Raw genomic sequence first — 15,934 nt, 5'->3', positions numbered from 1 at the left:
GGGCCCTGTGGAGACTCCTGGAAGGTGAGGGGCCGGGTGGATGGGGCCAGAGGGTCAGTTGAAATACCAGTTCAGCGAACCAGATGTAACTTTAACATCTGGTTCACCCAAACCGGTCCAAACCACCCCTGATCAAGGTGAGCACATGTACATGTCAAGTCTATTGAAGGCTTAAAATATCTAGTCTTTCATTTTCTGACAAAGAAGTGATATTTTGGCAATATGATTTTACAAATTGCTTGAGAGATGAAAGAAAAAGGGATGGGGGAACCACACATAGTTTGTTTTAACACAACTTATATATACTGTTGACATGAGATAGTGACCCTTTCTTGGTTCAGAACTGAAGAATACAGCATCTTAGCTTTATGTTTATTTTTCGCCAGAATTAATCATACTAGGCTGTTTATCTACAAGTGTGCTCTCATTGGTCTTTTGCGCATTCAGCACATAAAGTGGTATCCCTGCCCACAGCCCATGATGGAGTGTTCACAGCTACAGAGAACTTGGGGTAAGGGGACATACCACCATCATGTGTGCTCCTGGTTGAGGTTCCTCTCTCTTCTCGCAGGAAGCAATAGTTACCTATAATTTCTCCCATACTTTCTATCACCCTCAACGTTAGGAATGCCTGTTACTTGACTTAGGTTGCAGAAGATCAAGTTTGGTTGGAATAATGAGTCTGACAGAAAAAGAACATGCATACACACACACACACACACACACACACACACACACACACACACACACACACATATATATATATATATATATATATATATATATATATATATATATATATATATATATATTCATGCTTATGGACCATATAGGTAATATAACCTCTGAGGTCAGGATTTCGGTCTCCTTCTCTACATGCAAAGTCATTAAGAGGTATTGAGGGACTAAGAAGCCCCACTGATTCTCAGGGTCCATAAACATCCTATAAGCAGGGGTGGGATTCAATTTTTTTAACAACCGGTTCTGTGGGCATGGCTTAGGTGGTGGGCGTGGCTTGGTGGTCATGTGACTGGGTGGACATGGCTTGGTGGTCATGTGATTGGCTGGGTGTGGCCAACTCAATATCACTCACATCGAGGCACGCATCTCCTCGCCTGGCCTCTCATGACTGTGGGAACGCTGCAACAGTAGGAAGTGTGAAAAATGGTCATAAGTCAATTTTTGCAGTGCCATTGTAACTTTGAATGGTCCCTCCACACAAGCAAAGTACCAGCAAAGGAGGGGAAAAAACTCCAGAGACGTTCCTTGGCAGGACATCTAGTCCTGCCAAGAATGTAATAAAGGTTAACGGAGAGGCAGTTTCTGTAAGCAACACCAGAATGTTTCCTTCCTGCCTTCCTTACAGGATTAGGCCAGTGATTTCTTCTTACAACCGGTTCTCCGAACTGCTTAGAATGTTAACAACCGGTTCTTGTGAATAGGTGCAAACTGGTAGAATCCCACCCCTGCCTATAAGCTTGGGTAGTGTAAGTTCTCTACACCCTATATCCGTGATGGCAAACCTATGGCACCCCTGCCAAAGGGGGCGTGCAGAGCCCTCTCTGCAGGCACGCGAGCCATCGCCTCAGCTCAGCTCCGCCATGCATGCACGTATGCCTCCTGCCAGACAGCTGGTCTTTGGGTCTCTGTAGTGCATGCACGGGGAGTGGGGCGCATGTGGGTGACACACATGCATGAATGGGGAATGCTTGCAGGGTGTGTGTGTACAGGCACAGGGGTGGGGTGCATGTGTGGGAGGAGCTCACACATGCATGGGGTGGGGCTCATGCATGGGGATGCATGTGCATTGCATTTTAGGGGTTTGCACATATATACATGCACTTGTGCATGTGTGTGCGCACTTTGGACACTCGGTACCAAAAAGGGTTAGCTATCACTGCCCTATATTCTTCTCTATCCTCCTCTTAGGCCCACATATCATATATTATGCCGTATATTCCTGCAAAGCAATACCAGATTTGTTCAGTAGCGTATCGGGTTTTTTCCTAGAAAACAGCAGATTATTTTCTTCTCCATGTTCCTCAAGGTAACACAGAAATTCCAGATGTGTTGCTCTGTAAAACTTATGCTTTTTTAAGTGGCATCTGATAAAACATTCATGAATTGTACTCTCCGCTACAGTGACAATGAATGGTGCACTGTTAGAAAACCTGAAGGGTCAGAGAACATCCTGGAGAAGGTCTATCTGTATCCTAAAACAGGCTAAGAATCAAAAATGTCTTGATGGCATATAATCAATCAATTATTCTGAGCAAGAATAATGGGCAAGACCCGTTGCATGCATGGTTCTGATCTTCCAGGTAATTGCAAGATGCCTGAGAGCATACAGCCAATTCGCTTTGAAAAAGTTTTAGAGCTCCTGGATGATAACTTGGATAAGGCAAAAGTGCAACTTTGCCATAAAATACATGGGCTTACTACCTTTTCCTCGTACAATGCAAATGTTCCTAATCATACTAATTTGAAAGCAGAACCTGGGATCCTTCTTCATCCCTTCAAGCACCTCACATCTGTCAGCTCAGTCGTCCTGGTGGGACTTCAAACACTACAATGCAGGGTACAGCATGGAGCTCCAAGTCAATACAGATGCCATTTTTGAGAGATATTCCTCAAGCCATTGACCCAAGGCTCCATCTTGCAGCTTGGGAGAAAGAACCTCAGATTCCCGGGTTCTTCACTTCTGATATGTCACTGCACCCCATTGTATAACACCAACGCAATTATTAAATTTGTAGATGACACAACAGTGGTGGAGCTCATTAATAAGAACAATGAAACTGCTTATAGAAAGGAAGTACAAGGGCTGACACCGCGGTGTAAATAAAATAATCTTACACTTAACACCAAAAAAAATTTAAGAACTTATAATTGACTTCAGGAGGAAGAGAGACAAACATTTACCATTGTACATAAATGGTGAGGCAATGGAGAGGTTGGTAGTTTAAAATTTCTGGGCACTTATATCTCGGAGGACCTATCATGGACTATGAATCTTTGTGAACATGTTTGTGAAGAAGGCACAGAAGAGGCTGTACTTCCTGAGAATGCTCTGGAAGATAAATCTATCTCAGTATCTACTTCTGTCCTACTACCGCAGCACCATTGAGAGTGTCCTGACATAATGGCATTCTTGCATGGTATGGGAGCAGTGGACAAAAAAGCTCTACAGAGAATCATTAAAACTGACCAGAATATCATTGGGCTCCAGCTTCCAGCCCTGGACGACATCTTTGCATCTCGCTGTTTGAGGAAGTTGTACAACATTCTCAGAGACTCTTCCCATCCTGCTTACAATCTTTGTGAACTGTTGCCTTCTGGCAGAAGATACAGAACAATTAAAACTCGGACCACATGTTTTCTGAATAGTTTTTATCCCAGAGCTATAATTGCACTTAACTTAAGGACCGCCATCAGTGGACAGTATTTCTTGGTCTGTTGTGTGGAAGCTTGTGTGTTTTTAGGAGGCAGGGAATTTTGGCAGGTGGAGAGGTGTTTAGGGATGAGCACGTGTGTGTGCATGTTGAGTCTGGTCTCTGGGTGTTTTGTGAATTTCATTGTATGTATACTGTGTATATACATACATGTACAATGACAATAAAGGATTCAATTCGAATTCCAGGCATTTTATATCTACTGGGGTTCCCCCATCATCCCCCTGCTTTGCCAGTTTTCCTCCAAGGTACAGCTCATTGAAAAGGACTAGAGTAGCATTCCATGAAGCAACTGTCCATTTTACACGGTTCATAGAGATCTGATAACACTTCAAAGAAACAGTTTGTATAATCAGTAGAATAACCAATGTAACGACCAGTTAGATTTTAGGATAGTGAAACAGTAGCCAAATGCAATCATACAGAGGCCAATGTATATTCAAACTCAATAGGTGGAGGAAAGGACCCAAATTCAAAGCCAAAAAAAATGCAGAGTATTAGCTCTATTTGGCTTTCTGGGAGCAGCCAGTAGCTGATTTATTCAAACATATGATTGTGCATTGGATAAACACCCTTAGTTCATCAGACAAATGATTTATCAAAATCAAGCATGTATTTTTGAAAAAAACATGCTTCTTCATTTATCTCATATATTCTGCTAAACTTTTTAAATACCATCCCAGTACGAAATCTCATTTTTAATTATAGTTTATAAGATTGCAGGCAAAGTCCTTAAAATGTGGGGCTGGGGCTGGGATTGGAGTAATATAAGTTCAAAAACAACAGTAATATGCACTCATATAGAGTATCCTCCCTTTTTATGACCCTGTAATCCCTTAATTGGGGTAAAGTCAGGGTAACTGAATGGAGCTGAGCATTTTCTAGCCAGACATCCTTCCTAACGCCTACAGGGAGTTCACAGCAGAATTTTTTTCTTTGTGTCCCAGGAGAGAAACATCTGCTGCTACCTAGGATTGAACTCTCAACCTTCTGAATGAGTGGCAAGTGTCTTCACTACTAGGCTACCACACCATTCATGCACTCCTATACAGTATCTGGAAAATTATATTTTTGCTCTGCTCATCTCTGTCCCAAATCCTTAATGAGTCTCCTGTCTTCACAGAAATATTAGCTATTGAGGTATATTTTAACCCGTAGTTCAAATCAAGTTAATTACGGTCAAAGACCAGAACAAATAAAAACACTCAATGAGTATCCAGTTAAAAATTCTAGAATAAAATAATAAATAACAGATAAAATCTATATTAAAATCACAATTTGGCATCCAGTCTGTCAGTTACACATGGCCTAACTATACTGTAATAACAATCCATAAACTGTGAGGTCATAGTCATTAAATGCTAAAATGCAAAGAAATAGTCATGCAAAACGGTTTGCCACTTTAATTGTGCAAAATAGCTATGGTGAATTAATCACATTTCCAATTAATCCCCAATCCCCAATGTTCAGAATCTAGTTTGTCCTTAAGCAGCCACTGGAAATACTCCGTGTCGGAACTGTCAGGATACTTATTGATTATTGGGAGGATATGTTTTTTTTCAAATAGCTCTATAAAAAGAGCATAGAATAGCTCTATAAAAAGAGCATAGAAGGAGCATGTGTCCAATTTTCTTGAGCCACAGGAGTAGAGTCTTTCAATCAATGGTATCTTTTTCTACTTGCCGTACAGGACGGCTGATGGAAGTGCATAGCACTGTGTAAGTGAAAATGCTTTCTGGTGGCTTGCCAACTCTTATCATCCTTGGAGTGAATGTTTTGCTTCTTTATCGATGCTTGTAGTTGGACCATGACATACTTTGTAACATGGATTAAATCTTGTGGTATTAAGTTACAGCTGGCGCTGCCAAATCCATGCGTGATGGGAACACTTCCACTGATTTTTGTTATATTGTTCATTGATGGACAATCAGTTTTAACAGAGTGCTTTCTTTCATGGGTGCTTTCTTACCTGACACCATATGCTAATAATGGGTGGCAAAAAATCCTACGGATGCTGGAAAGGAGAATTTGCTTCATTTCCTTGAGTTCAGAAAGATTGTGTAGAGAAGGTTCCATCGTTTTCTTTTTCTTCTGCACTCTGCCTGAAAACCTAAAGTTATTTGGAACCAAAGAACTTTGACTGTAGCATGGAGACCAAAGGCACAGTAGCCCTGGAAGTGACTGAAATTATTCCTCCTTGAAGCAGTACAAATAGCTGTCACTTTTCAAATCATGGTCATCCTAGCCTGAAATGATTTGCTCTTATTGTCCCAAATTGAGATGCAAAAACCTTTGTTTTAAATCCAGAAATATAACTTGCACCTACAGTATATGGCAATAACAGGATTGGTGTTGCTGTTCCTTTTTAAGGATTTGTGATGACCCGGGGTGTGTCGCAAAAGCAACAAAGGCACAAAAATAGGTAAAGTCCCTTTAATACCTCCAACTTGGCCCCCAACGTCCAGTTATCATCGGCTGGAGGAAAAACTCTCCCAAGAACAGTTTTTAAAGGGAAGAAATTCAGTTTGAACCCAAAGTACACATAAATTATAAATAAAAACCAACGCAAACCATGTTGCAGCAATTAATGAGACAGGGCAGGATAAGGAATTGCAGACTTCAAAAGATAACAAAGCACATACAGTTGGGAGGATGTCAGAACTCAGATAAAACTTGACAAACCAAAATAATTCATGCTTTGCTTCCAGCAAAGAGTTATTTAAAATGCCCCACTTATATCCTCTTCTCCCAGCTGCAACTAATGAAAGGGATCAGGGCCTCTTTCTCTCCCGTAAGCCATGTTGCTCCCTTCTCCGTTCCTCCCTGCATGCCTAGGATGAAGAAGGGGTGGGCCTGGGTCTTCCTCTGAATGCCCAGCCAGACTGTGCCCTTCCCCAGTTTCCTCCACAGCCACCGGAGCCACACTCCCACTCCCTGTCGGCTGTTCCACTTCTCCCTCGGAATCAGATTCCAACAGGGACATGACAGGGTTAAATCAGATTGTCAGAGTACAAGCACCTGGACTGAGAAATCTCAGAGAAAGGATGAGCAGTGGTTTCTTGATAACCCTTCAATCTTAGATCCTTCCTAATCAGATCTGACTTAAGTGGCAGCGATTCTCTGACCAAAGAATTGGACCTCTTTGAGAATGGTGCTGTTAAAAAAAAGAGAGAGAGAGGATTTTCACCCTCTCCCTTTCTTCCATTTTGAGGTGACATAAGAAACAGCAAAGGGGCTTAATTGAGGACAAATATCTTCTTTCCCTAACTGTTCTTTGGACAGTGTAATCCCATCTGTCTAAAGACCGCATTTGAAAAGGTCACTTCCTTCCAGTTGATTTTGTACATGGGTGATTTCTAAGTAGCTGTCACATTCTGCATTTTCTACCGAAAGGGATTTTTCTCTTTCAAGTGGAAGGGGGAGAAATATGATGAGGATGGTGATAATGATGAATTGGCTCCCTTTAGAAAAGTGAACGAAAAGAGCAAGTGTGGGTATGCCGGCGCTTCGGTGTCTATGTTAAGGGGAGGCAAAAAAAAAGTTTGAAACTTTTTCATCCTATGCTTATTGATTTGTAATAAAGAACTGAAATTCTCTTTGTATCTTTCCCATTAAGAGACAATAAGCTTCTGAAGGGAGAACTACTGGATAGGAACTAATATTGAGCTTGATGCTAGCAGCATCCTAGGAAATATTAGCAGTAATGTTTCTCCCTACCTCTCTCTCTCTTATTCACTGACATGGTAGTTGCTATTCTGAGCATTGAGTCAGCAAACTTTATGCTTCAGTGTATTATAAAGAAAAGATATTCCTTTGTTTGAAGTGCTCTTATGGAATAGAATACAATAGAACTTTATTGTCACTTTATTGTTAATTTACAAATGTCTTGATCCTACAGATGATGATGATGATTTCTGTTGAAAAAATATAGTCAAATGTTAAAGATTCAGTCCTACCCCTTTAAAAAACAGTTTCTCTTTTAAATACACAGGCTGAAAAACTAACATTATATTGCTGTTTACAAATCTTGTGTTCGGTGTTGTACTTTAAGGACATTTCAATTGTGCACAGATTTAGAGAAAAGTGTTCTAATTTCCAGTATTGAAAAGCAGACATGGGCACGAGGGTCTTATGAAAAGAGCTCTTAATTGGAGATGTTTCAGCTAGTTAGATAAACTACTTTTGCAGGCTTTTGTGGCAATTCATAGTGTCAATCAGAAAAAAAACAAAAAACTAGTTCCAATAAATATAAGTATGGTCAGGATTGTGGAGCCTGAAATAGGCTGATATAAATGGTGTGGCTATTAAAATCACCTGAAAATACTTCTTGGACCAAGGAAGTGACATGATTTTCAGCACACATTACTACTGACTATCTGTTTGCTAATATGTGTTCGTTTGTTTGTGTATATACACATGCAAGCTTTCAAGTCAGTCTTGAGTCCTGAACTTCATGAACCAGTATGTCCCAATGAATTTATTTATTTATTGAATTGATATAACATCCAATTTGTTACAATTCTGCGTTGCTTGCAAAATACAGCAGTAGAAGAACGAAAAACCAAAAACATTAGACAGATGATAGATAGATAGATAGATAGATAGATAGATAGATAGATAGATAGATAGATAGATAGACAGACATTCAAAATAGTCTAAAAAAGACCAATAAACATTAGAAGACTTAAATATCATACAAGGGTCCATCACCCAATCTAGTCTTGGGCCTGGCAATAGTGATTGGTGATTATTGATTATGTGCCATCAAGTTGATGTCAAATCTTAGTAACCAAGAAGATCTTTCTTCAAGAAGATCGATGCCGAATTGGGTTCTTTGAGTCTTCCACTGGTGCATTCATTACCACTGTAACTTTGTTCGGAGTCAAACTCTCCTTTTCTTTCTTTCTCCCTTTTCCTGCATTACAGACTATTCCAGAGAGCTAGATGTTTGCATAATGTGTCTGAAGTATGATAAATAATGCCTGGCCACCAATAGAAGAGAATATTTCTCATCCATTGGTGTACTCTATGAGCTTGATTGTATGTTTGCAGATGTTTTATTTCCAAACTATGTAACATCATCAGTGCTAGAAAGGAGTGGAGTTGGATTTCATTTTATATAGAGTTGGTTGATTAGGCAGTTGTTTACATTAGTTGATTTGTCTGATCCCCTTTTGCTCTTTTCCAAAAATTAAAGTTAAATTTGTTATCCTTAAATTTACATAAAACTTCTTTCATCGTGGATAAGAGGCTGAGTGATGAAACTTGCCTTTCAGAAGGTTCTTTAAAAAAAAACTTTATTGAATATACAACTAAAATAATGAACAAACACATACACGACATAGGAACAAAATGGGCGAAAAACACAAAAAATAGACAAGTGAAAGCAAGCAATTCCATTATCAACAGTTTGTGGTTCCTTTTTTATTATCATTATTGGTGTCATATTTACAAGTAAATCTTAATGCGAGTATGTAATTACTTTACAGTTAACATTATTTACTAATATATTATTAGGTTCTTAACACCCAGAAAAATCAATAACAAGCAACTTCCTAAAGTAGCTAAGGGAGAAAATGAACCCACTGTCCTTTTGAAGGCCCTGAGTCTTAGACTAGATAGGTAGATTTTCTCCTGGCTTCCAAAACTCCTAACCACCCTAAATATCACTTGGTTAGAATTTCTTGTAGGCAGATTGCATGGAACAAACTTGTAAGTGATCCTCAGTCCTCTCCTTAATATGGAAAGGGGTTCCAAAGAGCCCATTCATTCACTGACTCCTCTTATCTCCAGGTCTTCTGTGAGCCATCTTCAGTCGACCATTGCTTCCCCAAAAGTCATGAGTGATGCCAATGTCAATTAAAGGTCATGTTCTGACCTAGGCATCACAAAATCACAAAGCAGACTCCTCATCCCAACAAAACCCCTTTTTATGAGGCTAATGTGAATGCCTATCGTTCACATTTGGCAAATAGTCTTTCAAGAGTGATTTATAACCACGGACCTTATCAGGCCTGGAGAGTTGCCAGGCTTATAGCTTCCAAGCACAAGGGTGTACCAGAAAATACTTGGCAAGGAGACACGAACAAATCTTCACACTAATTAAATGAACTAATTGTCTCCTGCAAACACCACTCCACTTTTGCTCCTCTTTATTCCTTATGGGAGGGGCCAATCGCCATCCACCTGTGCCTTTTCTCCTGAGTTGACCCTTGTTCCTTAACTGTTCCCTTCTCCTGGCAGCTCTGCGCATGAGCATATTGGGAACAGGCTCCAGCTGTTCTTCTGCCCCACTGATCTCCAACTCCAAAGGCAACTGATAACTGTCAGTTCCAGGACTGGCCCATGTTCCTCACTGCCAACCTTCTCACTGCCCAAGTCTGCCACCAGCTCCACTGGCGGGCCACACCAGGTCCTCTCTTTTGACAAAAATCCAAAAACACAGAACAGTGATATAATTATGTATTATAGTAGACATCAATGGCATGTGAGATTACCTCAAATACTGACTTTGATAGCGAAAGAGTCAGTCAGGATTTAAAACTAGTTTAGAAAGTTTTTTTATATAAATTATAGTAAAAAGTTTGGGGTTGTTTGTTCAGCTGCAGCCTTCTTTTTTTTTTGTTGTCTTTCTCATTTCAATCAGGCATTTATCTTAAACAGCAATCAAGAACCTGGTGGTTAAATGTAAACTTTTGTCTGGGCACACTTTAACATAATACAATTTTTGCATATTGTGTTCGGATGACTTGAAAAGGAAAGCAGTGACATTAAAACTGTTGGTTTATTTTCTGAAACAGAGACGGAAGGAAAAAGATCAAGCATTTTAAGATTCTTTTCCAACAAGTGTGTGTGTTAAAACTTCAAGCGCTGTTCAGAATACTGACTAATTGGATAGAGACTTGAAAACTATTGAATTTCTTTGATCGTTCCTAGTGTATTTCAGTTTTTTCCCCTTCCTCTAAGTATATTGATTGTCGGTAATTTGATTCTATGCAGAAAAATACATATGAGAGCTTGGATTCCTTTAAACCATCCAGATGAAAATGCATATTGAAAAGTGAACATTTTAAACAAGTATTTCTCTATTTTTATTTCCATTTAGAGAAACAATTAAAGAGTATAAAAATAGGAGAAGAGGAGCAAATAAGTGAAATAAGTATTGCAATTGGACAAAAAATTAATTCAGTCCCTATTTTAAATCTTTTTTTTTTAATTTTGAAAATAATGTTTCAGAATACTTTGCAGAATGCACATAGAATCATTGCTAGTGTCAATATACTTTCTGCTGAATAACTTTCTTGTAATTTTTTAAAAAAGATGTTTCCTATTGTGAAACTGTTTGCTGTGGAATGTAGAACATAATTTATCGACAATAAATATTTAATTGGCCATCTAAAATGGCTCCTTTGCAGACTATTTAAAAATTGTGTTTAAAGGTTTATGCCTGCTTTCAGATGCACTGATCTTTACCCATGACATTTGAATATTTTTCTTTCCTCTTTAATTATCATAAATTAGTTGCTGGATTGTAGGTATACAATTTTGAATTTTTATCCTCTGTCTAGTCAGCTAGTTTGTTCACATGGATAACAACAGCCACTCCTCAGGGTGATTCAAATGTTCTCAGGGTGATTTCAAACGTTGACAGATCCCTGTAGGCGTGCTTCTCTTGAAAGTGACACAAAACCTTTATTTCCAGGCTGTAGCATCAATCAGATTGCAATTTTGTATTGGTTAAGGGCAGGGGTGGGCCTCAAAAATTTTAGCAGCAGGTTCTCTGCCTGGTTGCTGGGTGGGCATGGCCATGGTGGGCGTGGCCGAGTCGGCCTCCTGCACCATGGTGGAGTGTATGTGTTCTTGCCCTCCCTGGGCTCCGGAGGCTTTCCTTGAGCTTCCAGGAGGGTGAAAATGGCCTCCCTGGGCTCCGAAGATGCTCTGGAAGCCGGAAACAGGCCCATTTCTGGCCTTCCTGAACTTCCAGGAGGCCTGTTTTTCATCCTCTCCAAGCCTCCATGGGCACCCTGCACTTATCTGCCTCCAAAACGGGCCATGTGGGGACTCGTGGGTGGGGCGGGTGGGGCCAGCCAGGGGTGGGATTTGGGGGTTCTCCAAACTGTACAGAATCTTAGCTAGGGGCTCCCCTGAACCCCTGCGAACCCCCAGCAGCCCCACCCCTGGTTAAACGTTCTAACCCTTCTTTCACACTGGAAGTCCATACCACTTACACAACTGTTTCTTGGCTGTGAATCACTCCAGCCCACCCCCACCTCCCAAATAATAATAAAAAAAATAAAATTAAAAAAAGATTGAGAAGCAGGAAAGAGTGCAGAGAAGAACAACAAAGATGATTAGGGGGCGGGAGGCTAAAACCTATGAAAAACAGTTGCAGGAATTGCATGTGTCTAGTCTAGTGAAAAGAAGGACTAGCAAAGACCCGATAGCAGTGTTTCAATATTTGAGAGGCTGCCACAGAGAGGTCAACCTATTTTCCAAGCACCTGAAAGCAAGACTAGAAATAATGGATGGCAACTAACCAAGGAGAGAAACAATCTAGAACTAAAGAAAAATTTCCTAATGGTGAGAGCAATCAACCAGTGGAACACCTTGCCTTCAGAAGTTGTGCGTGCTTCATCACTGGAGGCTTTTTAAGGAAAGACTGGACAGCGGCATCTATCTGAAATGGTATAGGGTCTCCTGCTTGAGCAAAGGCGTTAAACTAGAAGACCTCCAACTCTTTTATTCTATGTCAGGGTGTTAAACTGGCAGTCCACATCCTGGATGCATCACGCACAGGCAGGGGTGGAATTCTACAAGTTCGCACCTATTCGCTAGAACCAGTTGTTAACATTCTAAGCAGTTTGGAGAACCGGTTGTTAGAAGAAATTACTGGCCTAATCCTGTAAGGAAGGCAGGAAGGAAACATTCTGGTGTTGCTTACAGAAACTGCCTCTCCATGAACCCTTATTACATTCTTGGCAGGACTAGACTTCCTGTCTCAGGAACATCTCTGGAGTTTTTTTCCCCTCCTTTGCTGGTACTTTGCTTGTGTGGAGTGACCATTCAGAGTTACAGTGCCACTGAACAAAGTGACTTATGACCCTTTTTCACACTTACGACTGTTGCAGCATCCCCACAGTCAAGAGAGGCCAGATGAGGAGATGTGTGCCTCTATGTTAGTGATATTGAGTTGGCCATGCCCAGCCAATAATAGGACCACCAAGCCACGTTCACCCAGTCACATGACCACCAAACCACAACCACCAACTAAGCCATGCACACAGAATCGGTTGTTTAAAAATGTGAATCCCACCCCTGCACGCAGGCCATGCCCATCCTGAAGGGAAAGAACATCGTGAAGCATCACATGACGGCAGCATGACACCATGAGTTTGACACCTGTCATGCCCCTGTGGGAATCTGATTCCAAGGGGGAGATTGAGCAGCTGACAGGGAGTGGGAGTATGGCTCCATTGGCTGTGGAGGAAACTGGGGAAGGGCACAGGCCGGCTGGGCATTCAGAGGAAGACCCAGGCCTATCCCCTCTTCATCCTTGGTCATGCAGGGAGGAACGGAGAAGAGAATAACTTGAGTTACGTGGGTTACGGGGGAGGAAAGGGCCCTGATTCCCTTCATTAGCTGCAGCTGGGAAAACATGATTTAAAAAGGGTGTTTGCGCACAGCACCTTTATGGAAGCAAAGCGTACATTATCTTTTTTTGCCCAAGTCTTATCTGGGTTCTGAGGTCCTCCCAACTGTGTGTTTCATTATCTGTTGGAAATCTGCAATTCCTTATCCTGCCCTGTCTTGTTAATTGCTGCAGCGTGGTTTGTGTTGGTTTTTATTTATAATTTAGATGTACTTTGGGTTCAGATTGAATTTCTTCCCTTTAAAAACTGTTCTTGGGAGAGTTTTTCCTCCAGCTGATGATAACTGGACATTGGGGGCCACGTTGGAGGAATTAAAGGGACTTTACTTACTTTTGTGACAATTTGCTTTTGTGCCACACCCCGGGTCATCACAACACCCATGTTTTATGTTGTTCAAAATACTGTAGGGATTTGGTGTCACTAAATACTTTCATCAGAAGGTGGTGGAATTTCTAAAACAGTTTAACTAAAACAAAATAGTTAACTAAACTAAAATAGTTTAACAGTTTAACAGAGTTGGAAGGGACCTTGTAGATCATCTAATCCAACCTGCCTGCCCAAGCAGGAGACCCTACACCATTTCTTACAGATGGCAGTCCAATCTCTTCTTGAAAGTCTCAAGTGATGGTGCTCCCACAACTTCTGAAGGCCACTTCTGTTCCATTGGTTGATTGTTCTCACTGTCAGAAAGTTTCTCCTTATTTCCAGGTTGAATATCTCCCTGTTCATTTTCCATCCATTATTCCTTGTCTGGCCTTCGGGAGCTTTGGAGCTACTAATAAAGACTTTAGGAATATGCAGTATAAAGTATATTCATTATTTTAGCTCAGTTCCTGTCAACAAGAACTGACAACTCTTCTTTTTTTCAGCATTAATATGGGGATCTGCTTTCTTTTGGGATATTTTTTTTCAACTGCTCAGTTTAATTATATACCCTGCTATTGCTGCTATTGTCCTAAGGAAATACAGGTGGAGTCTGCTGGTGAAAGTTAGTTAATGTTGTTACAAGTTGGATTGTATTGGTGGGCTCAGGCATTATTAAATTTCTTCCTTTAAAAAAAGAAAACCTTGTACGCTGCTAGAGTCATTTTGGGAGATGGATGGTTATTTAAATTATTTAAATAAATATTCACCAGATCCAGCTCTGGGTAGCTTTGAGAGGATTGTCCACCTGTTATGACATCAGAGATTTTAATGAGCCGTTTTGCTTCTTATTTGTTGAAAACACCTCTTCATTCTGCTACCCAACTGTGGAAGTATAATCTCGGGACACTCTGGCACGAGCAAAGAAAGGATATGAAAATCGTTGTATCAGAAAGAAGAAAGGTTCTTTGTAAGGCTGAGCCTCTTTGTAACATTTTTAGCAAAGGCTGATCACTGCATCTTAGATGACAACAACTTGAGGGCAGATTATCCCAAAAAAAATGAGAATGTAGTTATAATCATATTCTTACTGCAATTTTTAATCTACTTGCAAACCAATCACGAGGCTCTTTCCTTTTTTAAAAAAATTAATAAGCCTTGTGTAAATATTGGTGAAAATATTAAGGTTACAGTCCTACATTCACCTACTTCAAAGATGGATAAAAATAAATTACTTTTTATCCAAATTTACCCAATTTGCACTCTTAAGCCTGTACGATTTGGAATATTTTTCAGAATGTTCTGATGGAGTTCAGAGATTAATTATAGAAGGAAGTATGTATTATATCGGAGGGAGAGGGAAGCTTTTGGAAAATTATGTTTGAAAACGAATGGTTTGAAGAAACGTGCCATGAAAACATCCATTAAAATTGTCGTGCAGATTTCTTTTGTTGCGAAATTCACAAAGTAATTCAGAAGTGCTCAAGAATTAACCAGAATGGAAAAAGAAAGAAAGATGCATAATTGAGGGAAGTTGAAAATCACATCATTTCGTGTGTTCCTGCCTATGATAGCACTGTTCTTATCTTAAGCTGTAAAAGAACAGAATAATCCATTTTTTAATTTTTTTAAAAATTAGCGGGTGAAAAGTAAAGGAGTTAATTACTTAATTATATACCCTTGCAAAACACTTGTGAGTGACAATAGATTAAAGGTTATTACTACTATTCACTGTAATTAAAAGTATTTTAACTACTTAAAATGTTGGTATAACAGCATCTCTATTAATAATATAAATACTTTGTAATATTGAATTTGATATTCTATCTGTATTTTAGAACTCACAAGATACATCTGTCAATGCTAAAACATCTGTATGATACTGTATTGGTATCATACAGAAGCTGTATGATCTGGGTGCTTTCCAAGACAAAGGATAAAAATTGTTTTTTTTAATGATTGTATAATAAGGAATTAAACAGTATTGAAATTTCCTAAGATTTATATAAACTAGCAAAAGACTCCCCTCATCAGATACCGCAGTGTAACGTATTTTGCTGCTTCTTTGGTCTCTTTTCTAAAAGCAAAGTATACAGAGCTAAGAATTCTGGGTGTTGTCGTTTTTTCTTGGTGGCCCTTTAACCAAAGCTGGCCTTTAGGTCACGTGGCAAAGAGGACACAAGTTAGAATGAAAAAAAAAAAATTGGGATGCTGTGAGAAAATGCTTTTCCTTTTTCCTTTTTCTTTTTGGAGCCCTTACTTGGATTCAGCTCATTTTCAAACTTAATTTGTTTTTGTTTGTTTGTTGGCAGCTTTATCCACCACAACAAATTTGGGTCCATTGTGTTTAGTTTGCAGGGAGTTTAAATAATTTCTTTCCATAAGTGACTTATGACTGTTTTTCGCACTTACGACCATTGCAGCATCTCTGTGGTCACGTGATCAAAATTTGGATACTTGGCAACTGGC

At 39.9% G+C, this 15,934-nt stretch overlaps 1 protein-coding gene across 1 annotated transcript in view; it reads left to right on the top strand.

The window, feature by feature from the left end:
- CDH23 (cadherin related 23) overlaps positions 1-15,934 on the top strand; it is a 537,909-nt gene that overhangs the window by 332,897 nt on the left and 189,078 nt on the right. The window lies entirely within an intron of this gene.

This window comes from Pseudonaja textilis, chromosome 4 (assembly GCF_049901715.1).
Source record: "Pseudonaja textilis isolate UNSWEBS1 chromosome 4, rPseTex1.2, whole genome shotgun sequence".
NCBI lineage: Eukaryota > Metazoa > Chordata > Lepidosauria > Squamata > Elapidae > Pseudonaja > Pseudonaja textilis.
The sequence above is the reverse complement of the archived record's forward strand: the minus strand, read 5'-3'. Positions and strand labels throughout refer to the sequence as shown.